General features: G+C 39.0%; 1 pseudogene across 1 annotated transcript; it reads right to left on the bottom strand.

Moving 5' to 3' along the window:
• Positions 1-1,935: 1,935 nt before the first annotated feature.
• LOC103263287 lies at positions 1,936-24,412 on the bottom strand (annotated as a pseudogene). The gene is made up of 2 exons (XR_002482134.1): positions 24,257-24,412; positions 1,936-3,952 (listed from the first exon to the last, which is right to left on the bottom strand). The product of XR_002482134.1 is annotated as a dipeptidyl peptidase 8 pseudogene (transcript).
• Positions 24,413-25,196: the final 784 nt, after the last annotated feature.

The raw sequence follows: 25,196 nt of genomic DNA, 5'->3' as shown, positions 1-25,196 counted from the left end.
AACCTCCCTGCTAATATTAATCTATATTTGTAGTCACTCCTCAGCGCTAGCAACACTGCCTCAGCCTCATCTCAGATCATGAGGCATTAGATTCTCATAAGGAGCACACGACCAAACCCCTCACACGCACAGTTCACAGTAGGTTCATGCTCCTATGAGAATCCAAAGCCGCCACTGATCTGACAGGAGACAGAGCTCAGGCAGTAATGTGAGCAGTGGGGAGAGGCTGTAAATACAGATGAAGCCTCCCTGGCTTGCCTGCTGCTTACCTCCTACTGTGCAGCCAGGTAACAGGCCATGATCCTATAAGGTGGAGTAGGGATCTCTGCTAGAGACAGAAAGTGTTGGATAAGAAGTAATAGGAGTAGAAAATAGTGAAGGAGATAGGCTTTTACCATGTGAGTAGGAAGTCAATGCCAAGGAGGTGCTTTATTTGTTCTTAAACTGAGCTATGTATTTATGTCAGACATGAATCTGTGAGAACTTCTAACCACAGATGCCTCATGACAGAACAGAAATCTGAATCATGAGTCAGTGAGCAGGACCCTTTTCCAAAGTGGGCTTTGGAAAAATCGGTGTCCTTTAGCATCCTAGTGGTGGGTTTGTGGCTGCCATGAGATTGAAGTGATAACAAGTGATAGTGAAAACAGGAAATGTCCTTGAAGTTAGGAGACCCAGGTTCAAGCTACAATGCAATCACATACAAATTGTATATGGTTCTTAACAACTGAGTTAACCTTTCTTGATTTTCAATGGGCGTTACGATAATATCTACTTCACAGGGGGGTTATAAAGCTCACTTTTCAAAATGGGTTCATGCATTTATTTATTAGATTGATTCAACAAGTACTTGCTAAGATCCTTATATAGCAACAACTGTACTGGCATTAAAGGAGCAATAGTGAGTGAGAAACGTGAAGTCTAATACTGTAAAAATGTAATATACAAATCAAATGTTAATACTTTATGAGTATTAGTGTAGTGGCCCAGAAATTTTATTCATAGCAACCACATGTAGCATCTTTCTTTCTTAAAACAGCTCTGGTCTTCCTTAGAAGTAGGAAACTTGAAAGTAAATGACAGCAACAATGAATTTTATTCCAGACCAGTAAGCTTGGTCCTGTGCTATAACTAAACCATTCCTTTATATTGATGTATTGCTCTTTGGTAAAATTTCCTGATCTCTCAGATTTCTACTTCTCTCCCCTGTTCTCTTCCTCCACATAAAAATAATATCTGGTGATACTGACCTCATGAGAAGAAAGTGGACATTGAATTTGTGGATGTACAAGATGATCTCTGAATTCTCTTTTATTTTAGCTATGAAATGGCTCCTTAGGCGGGAGACCACTGAGGTGTACCAGCCTTGTTCTTGGCCTTCTGAAGGCATCTGCTGCTAAAACCTACTGCTGATACCCAGTGTTTTCTTTCTCTTTCTCTTTCAGTTGATTATGGCCTAGATGTCCTTTCTGGACTCATATTGCCTCTTATCTATGATCTAGCTCAAGTAGTCTATCTCTGACTTGAGGACCTCTTACTATTAAACTCCAGTCAGATTCTCAGATAACTGCTGAGTCTTCTCATGGGGAAACATGAGACTTTCTAATTCCACATCCCACAGGAACCAGGTTGCTATGGGGGCAGCATAGTCCGTCTGTTTTATAAGCCCTAAATTGAAAATAGAACAGAACATCCTCTGAACTCTATTTATCTCCTACTTTTCTGGATGTTTCTAAAGTATCACACCTCAAACACAGTCACCAATACATACACACACTCATATGTACTCCCCCCCACACCCCTATTAAATTTCACACTGTTAAGAAGTAAGGATTTATACTGTAAAAATACACTAAGTCCATGAGGTTTATAATGCTATTAAAACTGAAAACAGGGTAGCCTGACTACAGGTGCCAATGTTTCATTTCTTTCAGTAATTCTCATAGTATTGCTGGGACCTTTAGAAACAGGTATCATTCAATTTTGTGTATGTATGGATAAGGCATTAGATTACTATTCACAAGCTATAGATGCCTGCATGGCACCAAATTTACTTTCAGGAGTAGATGTTATGTGGCAGGTATCAAAATGGAATGATCAATTCTGTGTCTTCTACTGATTAAACCTTCTCATTTGGTTAAACAGCCAGTGTATACCAGAGTTCTACACAGGTCAAAATTATATCACTTTCAGAGCAGCAATACGTGATCCAAGGTTTTCTTGAAGGTAGTGCAAAAGATGCAGTTCATAATGTTCTCCAGACTCAGGAACTCTGATGCTGTGTCCCTCCTGAGGATAGATCTGTAAATCATATGGCTTCCCAGCCCTCTCTAAGAAACTCAGTAATATACTGGTATGTGCAAAATGGACATTCTCATTCAAGAACCCATGTAAGAGTAGTAAACGATTTGGTTCAGAGGGGAGCTTTTCTGCTTGCATGGCCACAGATCCTAAGTAATAGCCCTGCTCATTCTAGTCAGGGTGACCCATGTAACGCTCTGTGTATCCTGTATCATAGAATATCCGCAGAGTGACTGGGGCCCCAGCAATAGCAACCCTGAAGATATCTCACCTCTGCATTAATGCCACGAAGGAGAGGTATCCTCCATAGGACCAGCCATGGATGCCCACACAATCTAAGTCAATGAAATCATATCGAGAAGCTAGATATTGAAGTCTTTCCACCTGATCATCAATTTCTATTTGACCCATTTTATATTTAAAGTCACCTTCAAATTTAAGCCCTCGGTGACAGGATCCCCTGTTGTCTATCACCACAACCACATAACCCAGAGAGGCTAGGGTATTCAAGCGAAAATACTTGACTCCTTTAAACCAATTATTCACTAACTGCACCTGAGGACCACCATATATGAACAGCACAGTAGGGAATTTCTTTCCAGGTTGTGGATTATCAGGCTTGTACAGCATCCCACACAATGTAAATCCAGTAGTACTTTCAAAAGAGAAAATTTCAGGAGGGGTATAGTCAGGAAGAGGACCTGCTGAATCCAAAATGGTGGCCCAAAATTCCTTTGTTTTGCACGCTGGGTCATCTTCAGGATTTGACAGCTTGTAGAGGGACACACAGTGTGGATTCTTCTGGTTACTAGACTTACGTATAAAGAAGTCACAATGCTGACTGATGCAGCAAGAATGGGAATAGCCACGATTGGTCATCCTTGTCACCTCTCCAAGATTTACATAACTGACCAAGTATAGGTGATGCTCTAAGGGGGAGTGTTTAGTGCCTTCAAAATATACCAGGCTTCTGACTTCATCTACCTGGATGTTAGATCCATGCCGGCCAAGAACTTTCCATTCACCACTGGTAATTGTTATTTCCTCTTTGATAGGACACTTAAAATCACTTGGGGCAGGTAGTCCACCACTGGATCATTTATATCTGCTCTCCTTTAAAATGGATGTGATTTTGTATAAATGATGGAAACCAGTTTTGCATCCAGAGGCAAAAATAAATTCAGTTTCATCTTTGTGACTTTGGGGAGAAACATGAAAGATGTCATGGATATTTATCCAGATGTCTGTTGTTTCCTCATAGATAATGAGTGGCGTCACAGAGTCAGGCACCGACTCAATGAGACTCTGCCTTTCCATGGCATCATCTTCTATGGGGATAAATAATTCAGGTGAGATCAACACTATCTGTAGGCAAGTTTGGGAACAATCTAGTAGGATGGACCAAACATATTTTTCCTCTGGAACCCATCCAACTCTGGCTATATATTCAACTAGAATCTCAAAAGGTTGAATTAGTTCCTTGTCTATGACATCTACAATCCTTCCTTCAACATCAATCATTATTTCTGACATCTTAAAAGTGACTTGCTGTGCCTGTTTTAGGATAACGGAATGAGTCTGCCCTCCTTGATTCCAACATAGGGGATGTAGCATGAATAATTTCCACCTTGGATTCATTTACAGTATACTTCTGAGTTTGTTAAAATATGATTTTAGTGATTGGTTTGGTTCAATTACAGAATCTCTTGACTAGTTACAGATCTGATAGCACTTAAATGTAATTGACTAGCTTATGCTTCATTGCTTGGGGTGTATCCAGCATGTTATGAACTAATCACTATTAAACTTGACTTAACCAATCACTAATGATTTTTCAAGGATAACTTAGTGGCCTCTTAAAGACACTTATTTTGGCTCTGACCAGTTTTTGCCAATTTCAACTGTATGTAGTATAAATAATTCTAATTTTTATTTGATGATATGACAGAGTGGGATTTTCCTTTTGCATAAAGGCAAGTAGCTATATATGTAGCATGGATTTAATTAGTCTTATGATACTGATAATTACAGGCAGAAAATTTTTCGATCAAATTATTAGAACTTAAATATTTGCAGGCAAGTTTTTTTTTTCTTTAAGAAAAGGGAAAAGTACATACTTACTCGTATTCTTCAGAAAAGTTAGTGTTGCCAGTTTTCATTTGGTATTTCCTTATTAAAATGTTCCAGAGTTTTAGGGAAGCTGAAGGGAATCACAGTGGGGTAGGAGACTAGGACGTGGGGAATGACAGGGAGAAGAGATGGTGAGAGTTTGCCTAAGAACTAAACAGAAATAGTTTCAACAGAAATACTCATGAAGAAGTTTAAGAAGTGAAATTTAAACAGATTATTAAGGAAACCAGAATTAAGAAATCGCTCTCTTGCCAGCACAGCTGCAGACTAACATTATTCAGGGGAAGAAATGTTCCTTGGGGTTACTTTTATAATTCTAACTTTTTTGTCTGTTACTTTTTTCCTCTTAATTTTAGAAACCTTACAAATTAAACTTCATCCTTTTAAATTGCTTGAACATACTTCAGATATTGTGAGCCTAAAATAAAAAGGTTTACAGACAACCTCTTCACATGAGCTAATCCTAGGCAAACCATGGCTTGCTTTTCTTGTGTTTAAAGCCTGTAAACAGTTTTCTTGAATGGCCATGACATTTCTGTGGTTTAGCCCTAACATTGGACTATGAGGAGAGCTCAAGGCTTCCAAGTGCTGATTGGGATCTGCCCTGTTGGAGTCTTGAGGTGCTAGATCTGTCACATTGGCACCAGTGGCAGGGAAGGCATCTATGAGTTTGACCCTTTTTATTACAAGCTTCGTGTTTAAGAAGTTGTTACCAACAATTTAATCAACACTTTAAGAAAAGTTGCCCTATTTCTTTTTCACCACTGCAGAGAGAGTAGATTTTTCCCATGGAGAATACTAGTAGCCTCCACTAGTAAGATGGTGACTGCATTGGGGTGGACATCACTGAGGACTAGGTGGGAGGTGAGGAGCCCAGAAATGACAGAACTGGTTGGTTCTGTCCTTTGGGAAGGGATTGGTTTTGCTGTCTGTATCTATACTGTATAATAGATACCACACTTTTTCCTTATTGTCTGTGTATGTATTGATTTTCATGTTTATGATATTTTACCATGCCAAGATTTGTTTATATTTTTTTAATGTTAAATTAAATTGATTTGGGTAAAAAAAAAAAAAAAAGAAGAAGTAAGGATTTGAACCTCTGACTTCAAAATCCATGCTCTTAGCCATTATTTTATATAGAGTAGTCTTATTTGGAAGAGTGTGCTGGTATCATTAGCTTCATAAATATAGATGCTTAGAACAAAAAAAAATTCCACAGAGATCACTCATTTTGTTCTTTATTTGAAAAATGAGAAAACTGAGACCCACAGATGGATAATTCATCCAAGGTCACACAGAACCTATAGATCCGAGTCTTTTGTCATCTGGATCTTGGGTACTTCACACACAGAAGCTCTCAGTGCTTGGGAGCCACAACTCATTGAGTTGTCCTTCCTCTAAGACATTAATTTGGATTTGAATGTCAGCTCTACCACTTACTAATTTAAGGCATCTTTCTGAACTCTTCTAAGTCTAGCATCCTTATCAGAAAGATGGTAAAATATAGCATCTCGACTTGGAGTCATTAGAAAGGAGATAAATTATATAAAATTATTAGCAAAGTAGGAATTTAATAGTAGTTTTCTTCTTTCACAATTCCTGGGTGTTACTTTCTGGAGCCATCATAGTTACTGGATTTGAAACTGTTTCTGCTGTGTCAGTCAAGCCCTGCCTGACCCTATGAACATTGCCAGACGCCCGGGACTTCAACCATTGGCAGCTTAAACTTATGATCTCTGGTCCAGTCATGCAGACTCCAGAACCCTGGGCTGTCTGACTTAACTTCTGCCCTGGCATATGTTCTTTTAGTCCTCTGCACCAATTTTGCAGTGTTACTGGGACCTTATGCCTCTTGACCCATTGCCAGTCTAGATTTAGTAACCTTGAGATCTGTGGTGGATACAATGTACCTCCCAGATTCTCCTTCAAGGACAATGTATTGCCCTGGTTCTTGGTTGGTGCACTTAGCAGACAGCCTTCAGCTGTAAGACTTTTCAGGGATTGCCTCAGAAACTGACAGCTGTCCAGCTAATGTCATGCCCCTTTCTGGGTACTCCCCATCCAATGCAGGAAGGAATATGAAGACCTGGTCATTTCAGCCCAATTTGGGACAACTCTGAAAGGCCATTCTAGCTCCAGAGCTCCCTAAGGGTATAGCAAAGGTACCTTGGGTTTCCATCACAGTTTACTTTTCCCTCTGTCCACTCCTACTTCCTTCCCTTCCTTCTACAATTGTTGATCCCAAGAGAACTTTGTAAACATACTGAGTGCTAATCTGTATTTAAGTTTCTGCTTTTTGGAGAACCTGACCTATGGCAAGGTCCCTCAAGTTATACCCAGTTTTCAACACTATCAGTACTAACCTTACCTAACAGATTCTGAACTGTTCCTGCCCACACCCTAGAATGAGAGAGAGAGAGAGAGAGAGAGAGAGAGAGAGAGAGAGAGAGAGAGAGAGACAGAGAGACAGAGAGAGAAAGAAACAGACAAACATAGGCTTGCTGTCTTGGCATCAAGGAAGCCAAAGCCACAAGATCTTCTCACAACTTTTTGCTCCTGGATTGTGTTTCTGTGGAGTCAACTGTCAGCTGGACTTTAATCTCCAATAGCTTTTGTTCTTCTTTCCTATGCCTTACTCTGACAGGTTCTGGACCCTAGGGACACAGGGTTAAATCAGATCCAGTTTTGCTCTGATACAGGGAAACTAGTCAGGGTGATCAGGAAACCCCGTAATGACCTTCCAAACAGACCTAGTGGCATGAACATCCAGAGACCCGGCCAGAGGGTCATCCTATATTAAACACAGGCCAATCATTTTCACAGAGAGTCCAGAGTCTGCCTTTGGAGAGATGGACACCATAATCCTCCATGAACCCAACAGAGAAGTTCCTTATCATATAGTCCAAGGGACTGGAGGGTTTGGATACCCGCTGTCCCATATTGTCAAAACGAGTAAATCACAGGAGGCACCTGATGAGGATCAGATCTCCAACCACAAGAAGATAAGTAAGGGCCAGAAGAAGTTTATGACCTGATGATCAATTCAAAGGTGCAGCAGAAGCAAGCCCTATAGCAAAGAGCATAGCAAGAATACAAAGAAAGGAAAGGGGGTGAGGATGACAGGGATATAGAAATATCATATGCAATCAGAAGTCCAAAGTGGGTACCCAAACAGAAACCAGATACTAAACCAAAACACTGTTCTACCAACATCTTGGGTCAGTGAACAGAGTCTAAAGAGCGACCTCGTCAGGCTCCATCCTCCTCAACAGAGTTGTGGCCTCATTCAGAATAAACAGATTAAACAGATTCTTACCTCCTAGGAGAACGCAGATGGACTCAGGAATTTTGAGGCAATGGGAAGCTGGTGGTCATTTCAACTCCCTCTGAGCCAGATGAGAGGTCATAGGGCCTTGGAACATTCCAGGAAGAGGGCCCTGGAATGTCTCAGGGGGTGCCTCCCCTATACCTCCTCCACCAAGCTGGGGAGAGTTGGAATGAGGCCACCTCCTGAGGTTGATGACATCTTGCTGGGGCTTCCAAATGTTATAGCCAGATTGTGAACTCAGATCTCCAGAAAGGAGATGCCAACACAGTGGGTCGGATTATGAGTCCTTTAATAGCTGGGAGTTGAGAGTGGCTAGTGCCAAAAGATCTCTTGACCCCGAACAGAGTGAGCAGGGGGTATATAAAGGCAGAAATTATATAAGCTATACAGTTTTAATTACATTTTCTTGGCAGGACATTTGGTTGCAAAAGGGTACAGATAGCTATGGAATTTACAACTAGGGAGTTTCCAAGCACTGAGGGGAACGAGAATGAGGGTGTGTGGTGTGATTATGGGAAGGTTGCACAAGGGGGTTATTTCTAGGTCAAGATGGAAGACCTATTAGAAAATGGAGTTACTTATGTCAAGCAAGTTATTACAGGCTATTATAGGTTTTTCAGATAGATATTTCAAAGGTGTCATATCTAGAGTGAGAGGAAGGTATTACACAAATAAATCATATGAGGGGGACCCAAAAAGAACCAGAATTATTTTTTGGAAGGTGGGCCCCGGCTTCCTCTACTAGGTAAGTGTTCTAGAAATCCATCAACATCAGTGTACCAGCTATTATTGTGGAAAACTGTGTTCATCTTCAGTTAATTTCTTTTTTGGAGATTCTTTCAATGTGTTTGCCCATTTCATGATGGATAAGTTACAAGCGCACCTGCCCACACCATGCTGAGTGTTCAGCAGTTTTTAACCAAAAACAGCATGACACCCATGCTCCACCCTTCCTATTCACCCAGTCTCATTCCGAGCAACTTTTCGTTGTTGTTTCCCCAGTGGAAAAAAAAATCCTAAAAGGAAAACATTTTGCTGATGTGGAAGAGGTGAAACAAAAAAATGGCAGAAACACTAAAAGGCATCAAAATTGCCAAGTTCAAAAAACTGTTTTGAGCAGTAAAGTGAAAAAAGTATCTTATAGGTTTATTGCATCAAACAGAGTACTTTGGGGTAAGTGAAGTTTAAACATGTAAGAATAAATACACAATTTTTTATAAATACATTCTGGTTTTTTGGGGGTCCCCCCCTCATAGCATGGAGTAATAAGTACAATAAAAGAGGCAATTCATGCCCTAAGAAATGTGGATTACAGTGTTTTCTGGTGAGCAAAGGGCAAAGTTATTCTGATGATTAAATGAAGCTACATAGCACAATACTTGGCATAGAGGAGGCAGTTATTGAATCAAAGGATTTTGTTTTGCAGGTTTGGGGATGGAGGCTGAGACATGGAGTGGCTTGTATAAAGTCCTGTTAGTAAATAACAGAGCTGGAACTAGAACTTAAATCTCCAGATTTACATTTCATGACTTTTTGCACTATGCACTTTGCCTTGAGAGGGTATAATGTATGTGTGTTCCCAATGCTAGTATTATTTTCAGATCCAAACTTCTGGGAAACCTCCTGCCTCCCTCACAGTTTGGATGCACCATATACCTGGTTTCTGACTGTGCTTAGCAGGTTCCTTTGTTCTTTGCTGAAATGAACCTAGCAGCTGAACAGTATTTCGGTTCCCACATCCCATTCTCCCTTCATGCTTAGTGGGATGGTGGAGACTCATCAGACTGTAGCAGCGACTGACATTTATATGAAAAGAAGCCACTGTGTCCTTTGTAAGAAAGAGCATGTAGCTCTAAGCCTTACTGCTTTCCTATTTTCCTTCCTTTGGGAGATTCTAGCAAGATCTTGGCCTGCTGGAGGGAGCTACCATGAGTCGACACTCTGGAAATTATATATTCTATAATTAAAATCAATAGCAAAACAGACACACAGCAGAAAGGTCATAGAATACAACAGAAAACCATTGGGCAGCATATTTCCAGATGTGAAAATAGATTTTTGAACTTTTCTTTAATCTGTGAATGCCTAAAGACATTTGTAGGAGAGAGGCAGTGTACCCCAAGCCCAGCCTCACCTGGGAAGGGTTTAGCTAAAGAGAAGACTCTCTGCTGAAACTCTTAAAGTCCAAGCTTTTCTAGACCAGTGGTGCCCTTTTAAAACTCTCTGACCAGCCCCTGTCATTAAGCCAGAGCCAGGTTGGAGTGAACCCCTAGCCCTGGAAAGTTATTCACAGCCTGTATCCTGAAACCTTTACCTTGGCTCTATCCAGTGCTCCCCCATTCCTTATATCCCTCTTAGAATCCCTGCTTCCTGACTTAATTGCTGTGGCTACATCACACTTTTCCCCTTTAGATATGATATTTGATGGTGCTCTTCTGTCATTTTCCTATCTTCAGATACATCTATTCTCATGTGTCAGGCTGCTTCAGCCCTGGCCTGAACCAGATCAACCTCTGGAACTTTTCCCGGTACTATCTTGTGTTTTCCATGTTCAGTTTGACCAGACAACAGGGGCTTAAACATAACCACACCTCCTCTACTCCATATGAATTCCTGGGTGAAACCTTTTTATCTTTCTCAGATACAACACATGTATTCTTATCTTTTTTTATGAGCCAGGCACAGAATGGAAATGGGGATATTTACATATTATTTTTATTTGTTAGAGATTGTAGTTATTTTACAGATGATCTTAGAGTAAAATTACTTGTTATACTGTAGCAAGTCGGTGATCCCGTTACATCTCTTGCCTCCCAGATCCATAGTCACTCCACTGCAAGAGTTACTACTGGCTTGAAGAAGCAGTGTCATTACAACGTTACAGCGCATAACATGCTGAATTTTTCAATCTGGTAGAATATTATTTCCATAGAATCAGGGGTGACCCATAATAGAAATGTGCCTAAGTAAAAGTCATGAAAGACTTTTATGCAAGCCTAAAAGAGTCAGACTTTGTTAAATAATTGCCTAGAGCCAAAGTGTTTACCCCAAACACTGGCCTTCTAGCCTTCATGCGTGGCCTCCAGAGTCTTCAGGTACAACAGTGAATCAGAATCCTGGTTTGTTTTGAAATTTTTTATTCAAGTATAATATTCAAATGTAAAAGTATAGGTATCATATGTGCATATGATAGTTTCCATGATCTGAACACATTTATGTACCCAGCATTCAAATCAAGAAACAATATCACCAGCATGTCAGCTCCCTTCCCCCAAGACTATCCTAATTTAGTCCCACAATTATTTTATCCTTTCTACTGTTGATGGCATTTGGGAACTTTCTAGTTTTGCATATTATAAATAGTATTTTAAGAATACTATTGTATATGTCTTTTTAGTGCACATGTGTATGTATTTCTGTTGGGTATATATCCAGGAGTAGAATTACTCAGTTGTTGAGTATGTATTTTGTATTAGTTTCCTATTGCTGCTGTAGCAAATTACTGTAAATTTAGTTTAGTGGCTTAAAAACAACACAAATGTATTTTCTTACAGTTCCGGAGATAAATCTGCAGTGAGTCTTGTGGGACTAAAATCAAGGTGTCAGCAGGGCCCGTTCCTTCTGGAGGCTCTGGGTAGAATGTTTTTGTAACTTTTACAGCTGCTAGAGTTTTATTCCTTACATTCTTTGGCACATGTCCCATTCCTTTATTTTCAAAGCCGGCAACATAGCATCTTCAATCACTTTTCATTTCTGTCTTTACATTACCTTTACTCTTATGAGAACCCTTGTGATTACATCAGATCCACTCAGCTAATCCAGGACAGTCTCCCCATCTCAAGATCCCAATTTAATCATGACTGCAAAATTCCCTTTACCACAGAAGGTAACATTCTCAGGTTCCAGGGATTAAGATGTGGACATCTTTTGGGAGAGTGGGGTATCATTCAGCCTATCACATATATTCCACTTTTTGTAAATAGTGCCAATACTACCAGTTGACACCCCTGCCAGCAAAATATGATAAATCTGTTTGTTCTGCATCTGTATCAACTTGTGGTCTATTCCATCCTTTTGATTTTAGCCAGAACTCTAGTTTTCTGCTTAGCTCACAAAGCTATCTGGAAAGTCACACTTTCTGTATCTACAATTTGACCCACGACCCTTCTTTCTCTAAGTACAATATTTCCTCCCCATTGGTATTTCTGTTAAGAAATAACAGTTTTTAAAATGAGATCTATCCTATGATGAAATGGGCTACCTTATGAAGGGAGAAGGGGTAAGTTTTTTGTCACTAAACACATTCAAGAAGAGGCTAGCTAAGCATTTTAAGGAAAACTGTAGAGACAAATTATGTATTGAATAGAGGTGTTTTCTTATAATAAGTCAGGGATTTGAAGTTAAAGAACCCAGGTTTTGGTTTTGACTCTCTACTACTGCATAACCATGAGCAAATTTTTAATATTTATGAATTTAAATTTTCTTATTTTTATATTGGGGATATTACTAATTTCATGTATTTGCTGTGAATGTCAAATACTACCTTCTCCAAGTCACCTAGACATGTAACCATTTCTGTAACATGAAAATGATAATTTTTTATACTTTTATTATACCACTGCTTACACTGTACTGCAATGACATGTTTATTTACAGTCTTATGGATGAGTCTTCAAATTCTGTAAAGGCAGATATTTTGTGTGGTGTGTTTACTATTACATTTTTAGCCCTTAGCAGAGTAAATTACACATGGTAGGTGTACAATGAATGAATGAATCTTATTTCTGTAACATGACTGGTGTGAGAATCTAGTAAGATATTGGCAATAAAAGCACTTTTTAAATTTCAGAACATTTTCAAAATGCATGTGTTGTTTCTGTCATTATTATCTTGCTAGTCCAGGCAGCAAGGCTCTAGGTCAGTCATTAAAGCAGACTGGAACCTCTTCATCAGGAAAAGATGCTAGGAGGGTACTGACATCTGTCCTGTCTGAACTTCTCTTTGAGGAACATGGCGTGCTCTCTACAGGACACCATTTCTGCCTCTCTGAAGAACAGCCCTAATTACTGGTGATAATTAGTTGCAATTTAAGGTCCTCAGGGCAATTTGTGGAGGTGCAAATTGCATCTAGGCTCTTCAGGATTTAATGTCCTGTCTTTTGATGTCTCATCCAATCTCTCTTCCTGTGAAATAAGAGCAGAAGAAAAAGGTGACTGAATGGAGCCAAAACCTAAAGGTCAGCTTTACAGAAGGGCCTCCTTTACCACTGTCCTCTGCAGAGTAAATTTCAAGTAGCTGTAAGCAGTGGGACCTGGCAGAACAGTGTTCAGAAAAGGAGAAAGTCACTCCCTTTCTCTGTGGCTAAGCTCTATGCCGAGTGAGTGCTAAGAATGTAGAGGGGAGCAGATGTGAGCCTCATGCCACTGAGTTGCTCAAGGTCTAGTGGGAAAAGCAGGTATGAAAACAGACAATTGCAAGGTAGTCTGATGATGACACTAGAAAGAAAAACAAGAACAAAATTGATAATGACAGCCATCATTATGCATTATACTAGCACAGGTACTAGTACAGATGCTTTACTTCTGCTTTCTCTAATCTCTATAGTAACCATAAAACCATATCATGACCAAGTTATGATAAAATGTAACTCTTTTTGTCAAATGAAGAAAAAGAAGCTCAAGGAAGAAATTGGAAAGGTAGAAGTGAGTTTGTTGAGGTTACTGAAGTTAGGGGAACAGTAAGATTCTCCAAGCCTAGGACAAACAATGTTTGGATAAAAAGATGAACCTGATATTGGCCAAAAACCACAAGGTGAACCTAAGAAAATTAATTCAAGAAACATGCTCTGAAATTGCCACTTAAGTCTCTTTTCATTTTCTGAGTTTATACCCTCCTGAATATTATCCTTTATCTTAAGGTTTTGATTCCTCTTTGTATTAGTCAGGTTCTCCAGAGAGACAGACCAATATTATAGATGTTAGATAGATTAGATAGATAGATAGATATTATAGTATTGAGTTGCACAATTATGGAGACCACAAAGTCTCACAATCTGTTATCTTCAAGGTAGAGAACCAAGAAAGTTGGTGGTATAATTCAGTCTAAACCCAAAGGCCTGAGAACCAGGGAAGCTGATTATGTGAATACCAGTCCAAGAACTGGGGGGATAACAGTGTAGTTCCAGTCTAGGTCCAAAGGCTAAGAACCAGGAATTCTGATATCCAAGGGCAAGAGAATGGATGTCTCAGTGCAAGCAGAGAGAGCAAATTTGTCCTTCTGCCTTTTCTTTTATTCAGACCCTCAATGGATTGTATGATGTATACCTTCATTGGTTGGTTATCTTCTTTACTCAGTCTACCAATTTAAATAATTGTCCCCTCTGAAAATATCCTGATAGACACACTCAGAAATAATGTTTTACCAGCTATCTGGGCATCCCTTAGCCAAGTCAAGTTAACAACAGCAACAACAATAAAATTAACCAGCACACTCTTGAAATGCAAAGTAGGTAATTAAAAAGAACTTAGGATTTGGAGTCACAAGGGACAAAATGGTGGTCTCAAATCTACCATTTAATAGCAGGTAAGATTAGACCAAGATAGGGAGCTGCCTCAAGCCAATCAATGATCTGGAACTCTTTTAATATGATATTTTAAAAGTATTATTTCAGTAGTTTAATCTAGAAAAAAAGTCTGAGTGCTGCATGGGGGAAGAGGACAAAAAGAATACCCTTGGTTGTAGGACATAGTCACTGCTGTGTTATCTTGAAAAACTCAGCATAGGCCCCAAATTTGCAAAACCCTTTCAGTAAAACAAAAGCCTGAAATGAAGTTCCTGCCTTATCTCTATAGCCAATAGGTAAAAATCTGTTGCAGCTCAGGCACAAGTGGTAGAAGGAGGGGTAATCTTCTCTCACAACCACATCTACCCAACAGCTTATCAAGACATTGCTTCCAACTTCAATAATGGATAGTTCTGTTACATGCAATGTTTTCCATCATCTCATTATACTTTCATTTGTGTAAACACATTAAGATATTAGTGTCTTTGGCAGAGATGCCCTTAGGCCCCTTCTCTTAATCAAAATCTGTTTTGACTTTGATTTTGTTTTTTACCTTCTAAATTTGGAGTGATGATACCTACTATTATTCCTAGTTCCAACCTCCTCATTTACTGCGAACTTTCCTAAGGACAGATGGTGCCAAACACATGGGCCCAATGGAAAAGGTCATTACTCTTCACGAATTGAAGTTTTCAAGCATCCTATGTTACTACCTTGGATTTTAGAGTGCATCAGAATTAGGGAGTGGTTTCTCTTCATTGGCCTCCCTTTCCTTTTCTGTGCTAAAGCTTAAAGAAATACATGTGGGGAATGAGAAACTTTGCTTTGATGAATACCTTTTTCTTAGGGAATAAAGAAAGATGGGTCAGGGCTCAGAGGAAAAGAAGAAAAAGACTCCTTACTTTTAGGACTAGTATTAGGCTCTAGGTGTGAAAAATGAAGTAAAAGAAATTCTTAAGTGGAAAGAGAAACAAGTCCTATTTGAGAATAAAAATTAATAGATATTGCCTCCTATTGTCTGAGCATCTTCAATGCTCACTATAGAAGGTTCCTTGCATATTTTACTTACCACAATCTTCAAACAACCCTATGAGATACAAATTAATCCAGTCATTTTGAAGACAAAGAAACTGAGACTCAGAGAACTTAAGACGATAAAATTGCACAGTTAGCAAACAGTAGAGCTGAGACTTTATTTCTGGTCTAACTCCAAGAGCTGTGTTCTTTTCATATGACAAACTCTTTCTATTTTTTTGAACCTCATCATTCTAGAGTAAAGTGATTTAAAGTTACTGAATGTACCTTGAATTTTCCAAAGCACAATTCTTTTTTGTTGTTTAAATTAGTTGTTTGTTTTATATTCCCTCCGGTTTTAGAGTAGTATGTAGTTAATGAATGAATTAAATAATTGATTAAACCCATTTTTCTATTAACATTATAACAGCACTTCCATTAATATGAAAATATGAATGTGTCTCAGAGATGTTCCTTTGACATTATAATGACTATATTAAAATTTCAAATATAATAATGAAATTATAATTGTTTTAGAGAAACAATTGAAAAAGGCTATATATAAATGCTCTGGAAGAACTATGGGATGTTCATGAAGTACTAAAATGAATTTCCAGAGAAGTTGATATAAAAAACATGTAATTTTCATTGAATTGGGTTATAATTGCAAAATAATAATCATTTAAAGAAAATCTTTTGTTTCAAGCACTATAGTGAACAAAACAAGAGCTGGCAGGTTAAAACAATACAACGTGTCGATTGAGACACAGAAATGTAATCCAAATTCAGGTTTATTTAAAGTCTTTCATGACCTTCTTTTAATGGCTATGAAGGATATATTCCATTTGTCTCTCCCATTCCACTCTCTAACCTTTTGCACTCTTAGTCCTCCCCTTTGCCCTCAGGCTAATCTGAATGGATCGCATCCATAGACTGCCTTGCCCTGTGGCTTCAGCCAATCAGGGATGCCTCCAAAAGAACAGAGGGAGGGAGAAGAAAAGCTGTGGTATTTATGTCTTAGTCTTCCTCCCTGAAGGGTCATAATGACTGGCTCTGTCCTTTGGTTGAAAGTCATAGTTGCTGTAATGCAGCCCTCTCAACATAGCCCCTCAGCTTCCAGAGCCTGGTAACCACTCCTTTTTTTTCTTCCTGCCTCCAAGTGGTATCTAGCCTCTGGGTACAAATCTATCCTTCCAAGTTTCTCACTCTGTCGCCCAGACTGGAGTGTAGTGGCCGCTCCCAGCCACCGCAGCCTCGACCTGCTGGGCTCCGGCGATCCTTCCGCCTCAGCCTTCCGAGTAGCTGGAACTACAGATGCGCTACTACGCCCGGTTAATTTTTTGATTTATTGTAGAGATGAGGTCTCGCCAAGTTGCCCAGGCAGGTCTCGAACCTGCAGGCTCAGGCAATCCACTCACCTCAGCCTCCCAAAGGCGCGGTATTACAGGCGGAGCCACCGAGTCCGGCTCTTTTTGTGTGTGTGTGTGAGTTGGAGTCCCACTCTGTCACCTAGACTGGAGTGCAGTGGCACGCTCCCAGTCACTGCAGCCTCGACCTGCTGGGCTCTGGCGATCCTTCCACCTCAGCCTTCCAAGTAGCTGGAACTACAAGCGTGCGCTACCACGCCCGGCTACTTTTTTATTTATTTATTGTAGAGATGCCGTCTCGCCAAGTTGCCCAGGCGGGTCTCGAACCCGCGGGTTCAGGCAATCCACTCACCTCAGCCTCCCAAAGTGCTGGGATTACAGGCTGAGTCACCGAGCCCGGCTCTTCCAAGTTTTTCTACATTCTACTTACACCTTTGAAAATAGTCCTGCTTTGGCCAAGCGCAGTGGCTCAGCCTGTAATCCCAACACTTTGGAAGGCTAAGGCAAGAGGATTGCCTGAGTCTGGAGTTTCCAGCAGCCTGGGCAACTTGGTGAGATCTTGTCTCGACAATAAATCACAAAAACTAACCAGGCGTGGTGGCATGCGTCTATGGTTCCAGCTACTTGGAAGGCTGAGGCAGAAGGATCACCTAAGCCCAGGAGGTCGAGGCTGCAGTGGCCGTGAGCGTGCCCCTGCACTCCAACCTGGGCAACAAAGAGTGAGACTCCAACTCAAGAAAAAAAGAAAGAAAAGAAAAGAAAAAGAAAGAAAACAGTCCTGCTTTAAACAATCCTCTAACAGCAAGTTTGAGTGTGCCATCTAATTTCCTGTTGGGACTCTGTTAACCTTTACATGATGTTTTATTGTTTTTTCCTCACAAAATTATGACTTGCCTCAGTTCAAGTTAAGTTTTAGGTGAGTCCCATCATTTCTCTAGACTTTAATTGGAGATTTCGACATCATTATGAGACTTAAATAAATTAAGCTGGGTAAAGCACTTAGCACAGTTACTGACATGTAGTAGATACCCAGAAAATACTGGTTTCCTCTTTCCTTCTTTTTCTTAATTGCTTGGCATTATATTTGTCAAAGAAAAATAAATGATTTGGGGGAATCAATGAAACAGGAAAAGATTTGGTAAATGTGAGTTTTCAGGCAACAGAGAAGTTTAAGCCTGGGCTGGGTGCTACTTGGTGAGGATGCTAATTATGAGAACTAAAATGAAAAGCCTGACAAAATGAAGGGGGATTTCCTCCCCTCCCCCATAATATAAGATTCAATTCTACCACTTTTACCTGGGTAGGATTCTCTAGTAGTGCCCACACTGCAAGGGTTAAGATTTCAAAATGAGTTCACGCTTTGGTCTGCTCACTCATCCTTACCCAGACTCTCTGCCATCCCTTGAACAGGACTTTAAAAGTAGTTTTGCAACTTTGAGTATGGCAGACTCCAAACATATTCTTATCCACCTACCACACTATCATTTGGTATTCATGTCCATTTTAATTTAATGAATATTTTTGCAAATATTAAGTCTCAGGCCTTGTTTGGATTCTGGAGAAACAGCATTCAGTCAATAGATATTTATTAATCACTTAACTGTGTGCTATAATCTGTTTCATGTTAATCTGATACAACATGAGCAAGACAGACAAAAAGTATTTTCCCTCCAGAAGTTTACTCTAATTGGTGAGATACACAATAAGACAAATATATACTGTAAAATCAGGTGCTGATAAATGACATGAAGACAAGTAAGGCAGGGCAAATAAATAGGAGGTTATGGAATAAGGAGTATTTTAGATCATATGGGACATTTGAACAAAATTCTGAATAAAATTAGGAATTAACTATATGAATATCTGATGGAGAGCATTCCAGGCAAAGGGAATGGCATGAAATAAGACCCAGAAATGAGAAGAAGAAAGACCAGTGTACCAGAGTGTGTAAGTGGTAAGAAAGAGAGCTGTGAAATGGCCAGAAGTTGGATTAGATATAGAACTTTATAGGTTGTGGTAAGGACTTTGGATTTTTTTCTTAAATTTTTAATGGGAAGACACTAGAAGATTGTCAACAAGGAAAGTGATATGGATCTAAGATAGATGTTTAAAACATCACTTTGGCTGCTAAGAAGAGAATATACTAATGGGGGCAGTGAAGGGGAAAGAGCAAGACTGAAAACAGGGAGATCAATTAAGAGATTGCTACAATGGTCCAGGAGAAAGATAAAGAGGGCTTCAGGCAGGGAGGCTGTGGGGAGGCTGCTACAGTGGCCCAGCAGAAAGAAAAAGGTTGTTTATGGGAAGACTAGTAAGAATGCATCTGCAGCGGTCCAGAGGAGAGCAGGTGGGGCCTAGAGGTGGAGAGACGAAAAGATTCAGGATATATTTCTGAGTTAGTATCAAAAGAACTCACTTGTGGATTTAACATAGGATGTGAGAGAAAGAGAGGAACCAAGGATGACTATTGAGTTTTTGGGCTTAATGATTGGTTAGTGTCATTGAAGAAAGGAGTCAAGAATTCTGTTTCAGTATGTTAGGTTTAAATGTTCCTTAGACAGCCAAGTAAAGATGTCTAGTGGGCAATTAAATGTATGTCTGAAGCTCAGGGGAAAGGTAGGGCATGAGATATGAGTTAGCAACATGTAACTATTTTGTAGCCCCCAAATTGGAGTAGAGCATAGAACAGGGAACAGGACCCAGGGTCTTTCTGGAGTTCAGAGTCCCTGTTTCTCTCCTTGTGAGACTCTGTTGAGTCAGAGGTGTGTGGATTTAGCTGTTTTCTTAGCACTTGGGGCAAAGCATTGGCCAGAAGGATGTCCTAATGGTTACCTGCTGAGGTATGAGTCAGACACATCCGGATTTTGATTCTAACTTCGTCATTGGTCAGGTGTGTGACCTTGGGGAAATTGCTTAACATCTTCAAACCTGTTTTTTCATTCTTAAAAGGGGCATGTTAATGATAATGAATGGAATGTAACAATGCCTGTTACTTAGTAAGCTTTTAATAAATCCTAACTATGAATACTAAGATGATCATACTTATTGTTAATATTAGGAACTCACTGATTTCCCCTTCCTCCTCTACTCCTTCTTCCTCCTTTTGGGTATCAATAAATTTGGAAGCAAAATGATTACTTGTATAACTTTTTGCAATATCTTACTCGATCAGAGAATAATTCTAGTTTTACAACTGATATTATACTTAGTTACTGTTTATTTACATAGATTGTATCCTAATTGCATTTAATATCTTAAACTCTTCTTTATAAAGAAAAAATTTGACCTGCACAAAACATGTTTGGTCAATAAATGAGTAATTTTGAAACTAATCAGTTCATAAGAAGCCATCATTCATGTGCTTGTCTAATTTTCATCTTGCTTCCCCCAAATTTGGCGTCCTTAATCTACTTGGAGTATTCAGTTTTAGTTTGAAGATGCATCTGAGTTTTTTTTAATGGTAACTAGGATTCAAAAAATCTTCATGTACTTACCTTTGTAAGTAGAATGAGATTTGAAATGAGAGATTATATATAAAATCTCATACAGAATATATCACATGAAGTACTCTTGATGTATCTTTGATGATTTAAGTCAGACATCAGGAGGATAGAACATGAGAATTAGTGAGATGGTAGTGATGGTGTTAAGCACTCAAAGATCAAATATTTTTATAAAGGGAAAATTTTTTTCTGCATGCATGCATGTATTCATTCATTTGAAATTAATTTTTAAGCATCCACTATGTGATAGGTGCCAAAAGTATCAAGCCACATGAAGAAATCTCATTGTTCTCAAGAAGTTTCCATCTAGGAGAGGGAGACACACACACACACACACACACACACACACACACACACACACACACTCTGAAGTGATGTAGATGTTATTATAAAAATCTCTTTAGAAAAATGTAGGAAATCCTACATCTAACTAATTTAAAAATATGACACAGATATGGGTATAACTGGGTACATTTCCTGTAGCTTGAAGTTTCTCTGTAATTGGCCAAGGAGAGCATTAACAGCCAGCATAAAATGACTGGTGTGTGTTGACCAAGAGGAGAGGTGCCTGTCAATGACTGAATGAGGGGAATGTTTGTTTCCTTGTATTGTCTGGAATGGCAACAATGAGGACCTAGAGCACTGTGGGAAGCTTTTAAATATTTAGTCTGTGCCAATCCACAATTGAGGTATTTGTGTATTTAACTTGATAGAGAGATGAATTATATATGGGAGCCTTTTCCCATCGTTTGCTCAACTTGTGTTGACAAACATCCCATCATTCTCCAGGAAGCACATGCCATGGGGATTACTGCAACATTCTGCAGACAATTATTTGCAGGGTTTTCATCCCATATGCTGCTTTCCCTTCACCACAGGTGCCTTTTTATTTATTAAAACACAATCGCCGAACAGGGAACTTTTCCAGACTCCCTTTTTTTAAAGTGACATTTTAGAGCTCAGGTCAAATGTACCCTCTGTGAATGTATACAGTTGGCCCTCTCTATCTGCAGTCCTGCATCCATGGATTCAACCAACCACAGCTTGAAAGATATTTGAAAAAAAATTAAAAAGTACAACAATAAAAATAAAGCAATACAGTATAACAACTATTTATGTAATATTTGACATTATATTATAAATAATCTAGAGATGATTTAAAGCATATTTGACATTATATTATAAATAATCTAGAGATGATTTAAAGCATATAGGAGGCTATATGCAAATACTGCAGGATATTATAGAAGAGACTTGAGCATCCACAATTTTTGGTATTCATGGGGTCCTGGAAACAATTCCTTATAAATGCTGAGGGACGACTGTAGTTCTCACCAAGATTTTGTTTTTTGAAGCATAAGGAAACTCTTAGCTAGTCAACACAGTAGTCAATAATTCCATTGAAAATTCAGTTTTACTTAAAAGAGAAATATATTGTCTCACTTAAAACTGAAAGCTGAAAAGTTTATAATTCTATGCCAGTTGTCAGGGTATTAGATTAGATCCTGTATATCTTTCTATTGATATTCTTGGCTCTATCCACATGTTCTTTCTTAGCCACCTATCCAGGCACACAATTTTGTTGATTACTTAATTTTCAAAAGAGCATATCAGCTCTATCCTCTACTTAGTTGACTGTAAGAATATAGGATTAGGCCTTGAGCTACCACAGTGGAATATCTCATTTGAAATTCTAGGAATTTGATATGAAATGAAGCTTCAAGTTCTCTGCTATCTTACTCTAAATAAAAGTCTACTTGTAAGAAATAACATTAATGGAGGCCTGCCTAAGGATACACAGTTAATTAGTTTCTCTGTCCTTGGACCAAGTTAGATAATCTGAGAGCTGCATAGCTAGATTGCACTATCTTGGTGCTCACAGAGCTGCTCTTGTAGAATTGCACTTGGTTTGCATTTAGGGGCCCCATTAAAAAAAAATCATATGACATTTCTTAATGTGTTTACTCCAAAGGTGGTAACAAACATTTATGGAAGCATGAGAAAAATTTATCAGATTTTGTGACTAGAATTAATTTTTGCCCCAGCAGACTGGGTTATTTATCTTCATTTTGAGAACTCTGAGAATCATATGGCAGCTCAGAGTTCCTTCCTTGCTCTGGCTGGTAGGAATCTCAAATTTAAAACCCACCTCTAATGAGTGCACAGGAACTTATGGTATGCATGAGGTTTGTACTAACCTTACTTCAAACTTTATTTCATTTTTCCATTCATGATTTCTTGTCTTTATTTACTTATTTACACTTGTATTAAATGCATTTTGTTAATTTATTTTGAACCTAAAAGAACTAGAAGCACACATGCACGTATACCACACAATGTCATTTTTGGTCATTATGCAGTGAAAGATCTAGGGAATTAACTGAATTGGTCCCTTTCTGTGCAAATGTTTGATCTACAGCAAATTTTCCTTCTATTTCTAGATTTTTAAAATGTAAAAGTGGATATATTGGCTCACTTTTTTTGTGCAAGATTAGTGTGCATGGAGTTTAGGAATAGAGTGAATTTCTGACTACCTGGAGGCAAGATTTGGAATATACTACTAGGACTGACTTATCCTGTTCTCACAGTTTGTACCCAAAGGCATTCATCTCCTAGAATCATACACTTATAGAAGAACCTTGAGACTAATAATGAAATATTAGTCCAAACTCTCTTCTCTATTTAATTGTTTAATTTTGATTTGGGGAGTCAGATGGTACTGGGTTCAAATTCTAATTATTCTTTTAGAAGTAATATAGCATTAACACAGTATACTGAACTCATCTCTACCTCTCATCAAATACTTAATCTTTAAATGAGGGCTAATAATTCTTATATCCCAAGATTACTCTGAATGTTAAACAGAGTAATGGACTTAGCAATGTGTCCAACACACAGAAGATAACTCATTAATTGGTGTATAATATAACTGTGACAACCACTGCTATTAACCTTAGATAATCTACTTCGTATTTACTCCTGCACTTGCCTTCTTTGGGTGCCCTGCCTACCAATGCAAGGTTCTAAGCAACATTTAGTTCATCATTCATTCATGTATTGTACCAGGAACTTCTAGGCACTGAATACCTCCCTCAGGGAGCTTGTAGTGCAGGTTGAAGAGAAATAAAATTTCAAATAGTGACAAATGTTAAGAAGAAAATAAAACAGGAGCTTGAAAGAGAGACTGACTTCAGTTAGAGGTCTAATTTAATTTGAGTGGTCAGGAAAGATTCTTTTGTGGAGATGGCATCTTGGATGAGATCTGAAAGGTGAGAAGACATTGGGGAAGAACATTCAAAAGAAAAGGAACACTGAATGGAAAGGTCTTAGAATAGGAATGAACTTGGTGTATTTCGAGAACAGAAAGAAGGCCAGTAGGGCAAAATGAAGTAGGAAGAGGTCACATCTTAGTGATGAGTTTGTCCTTATTTTTTTGTTTTTGCTTTTCAGCTGCAATGGGAAGGCACTGGAAAATTTTAAGCAGGTGTGTGAAAAGATCTGATACTAACTTTAAAAAAAAATCCCTTCCTTAAACAATATGCAATATCTGGGCTCCATCTTCCCAGGCTTTTCTTCCCCCACCCCCTCAACCCCCTCCCAATCCCTCCCGCCCTAGCCCTCCAGGATTTTCTGTCTGCTCAGAAATTCCTTAATCATGTCTTCATCCTTTGGTGAGCTCTTAACTATCTATTTATCAATGTCCAACTCAAATGGATCTGGTGACATCCCACCTTTCTGTCTAATGCATGATTACTCTGTCCTTTAGTTACAGGGACACAAACTTCTATCATAGTGCCAAGAATACTTTTTTATTGTGATCAGGATGCCTTCATCTCTTGTAAGACTGAATTTCTTGGGGGTGGGTGGCAGCATTGTGTTTTATTTATCTCTGAGTCTCCAGGACTTAGAAAGATGTTGGCACAGAGAAGATGCAGAACGTGTTGCTTGAGTTTTAGCATTATATTATACAAATAGAACTGCTCTGACTGAGTCAGGAAATTGAAAATTAACTAAATTTTGAAATTAGAGGTAGCCAGGTGGGGCATACTAGCCTCGTCGGCAGAGTTCCAGGTCTCTTCTTTAGGCTGCATCTGTGGGCCACTGTACATTCAAAGAAACTTCGGTTCAGCTGAGGCTTTGCTGCTCCTAATGACATGGACACTGATATAACTACATTCTGACTGATTTTCAAAGAAATAGACATTCCGCTTCTGACAAAAAATATAGAAAGACTTGAGCTTCCACCCCTTCTAACACTATCCCAAAATATACATTCACAATGCTAGGAATTAATCTTCAGCAAGCCAGAGGCCTTGGTAGACTGGGACTCATTTTTTGAGAAATATCACATTCTGTGAGATCTCAACCCAAAAGGACAGGAGCCCCTGCAAAATTTATTCTCCAAGTCACTGCTGCCTCTGGGACTGATGCAAGCCATACCCTAATAAATCTTCCACTAAGGCCTCTTTCCTTCTGTTTGCCCCTTGATCCTATCACCTTTGTCTTCACTCCACAGGATTTATTTTTTTCTCCTCCTCTTTTTCCCCTTATTGCAATAACTTGTCAGCTTGCAGAACACTTTCTCAGTCTTATGCTTCAAGACAGAAGATCAGCTTAAGGAGAAAGGCTTGTCCTCCCTAAATACTCTACTGTCAGATCCCTCGTCACTCTACACTTAACACCACTTTCCCCCATGTCCTCCCCAAATTCCACACTTAAAACTAGGATTCCTCCTAGAAATCTCCCAGAAAGGATTGGACTGGTTGTGAGAGATTTTGGTATGAAGCTGGAAGCTGTTCAATATTCCTACCTGGAAAAGGAATCATACTCTTTTCTTCTATTTTAGCTAGCAATTCTTGAAAGTTTACTTTGGGGAGCCTAGTAACAATTCCTACCTAGATATCCTTTCCTTAGTGCCACTTTAGGCAAAACAGAGGATATAGGAAAAATGACTTGGAGAAAGTAGAGCATATGTGTGATACATTTGC

This window comes from Carlito syrichta, unplaced genomic scaffold (genome assembly GCF_000164805.1).
Source record: "Carlito syrichta isolate Samal-C Ts95f unplaced genomic scaffold, Tarsius_syrichta-2.0.1 Scaffold304786, whole genome shotgun sequence".
Lineage (NCBI taxonomy): Eukaryota > Metazoa > Chordata > Mammalia > Primates > Tarsiidae > Carlito > Carlito syrichta.
The sequence above is the reverse complement of the archived record's forward strand: the minus strand, read 5'-3'. Positions and strand labels throughout refer to the sequence as shown.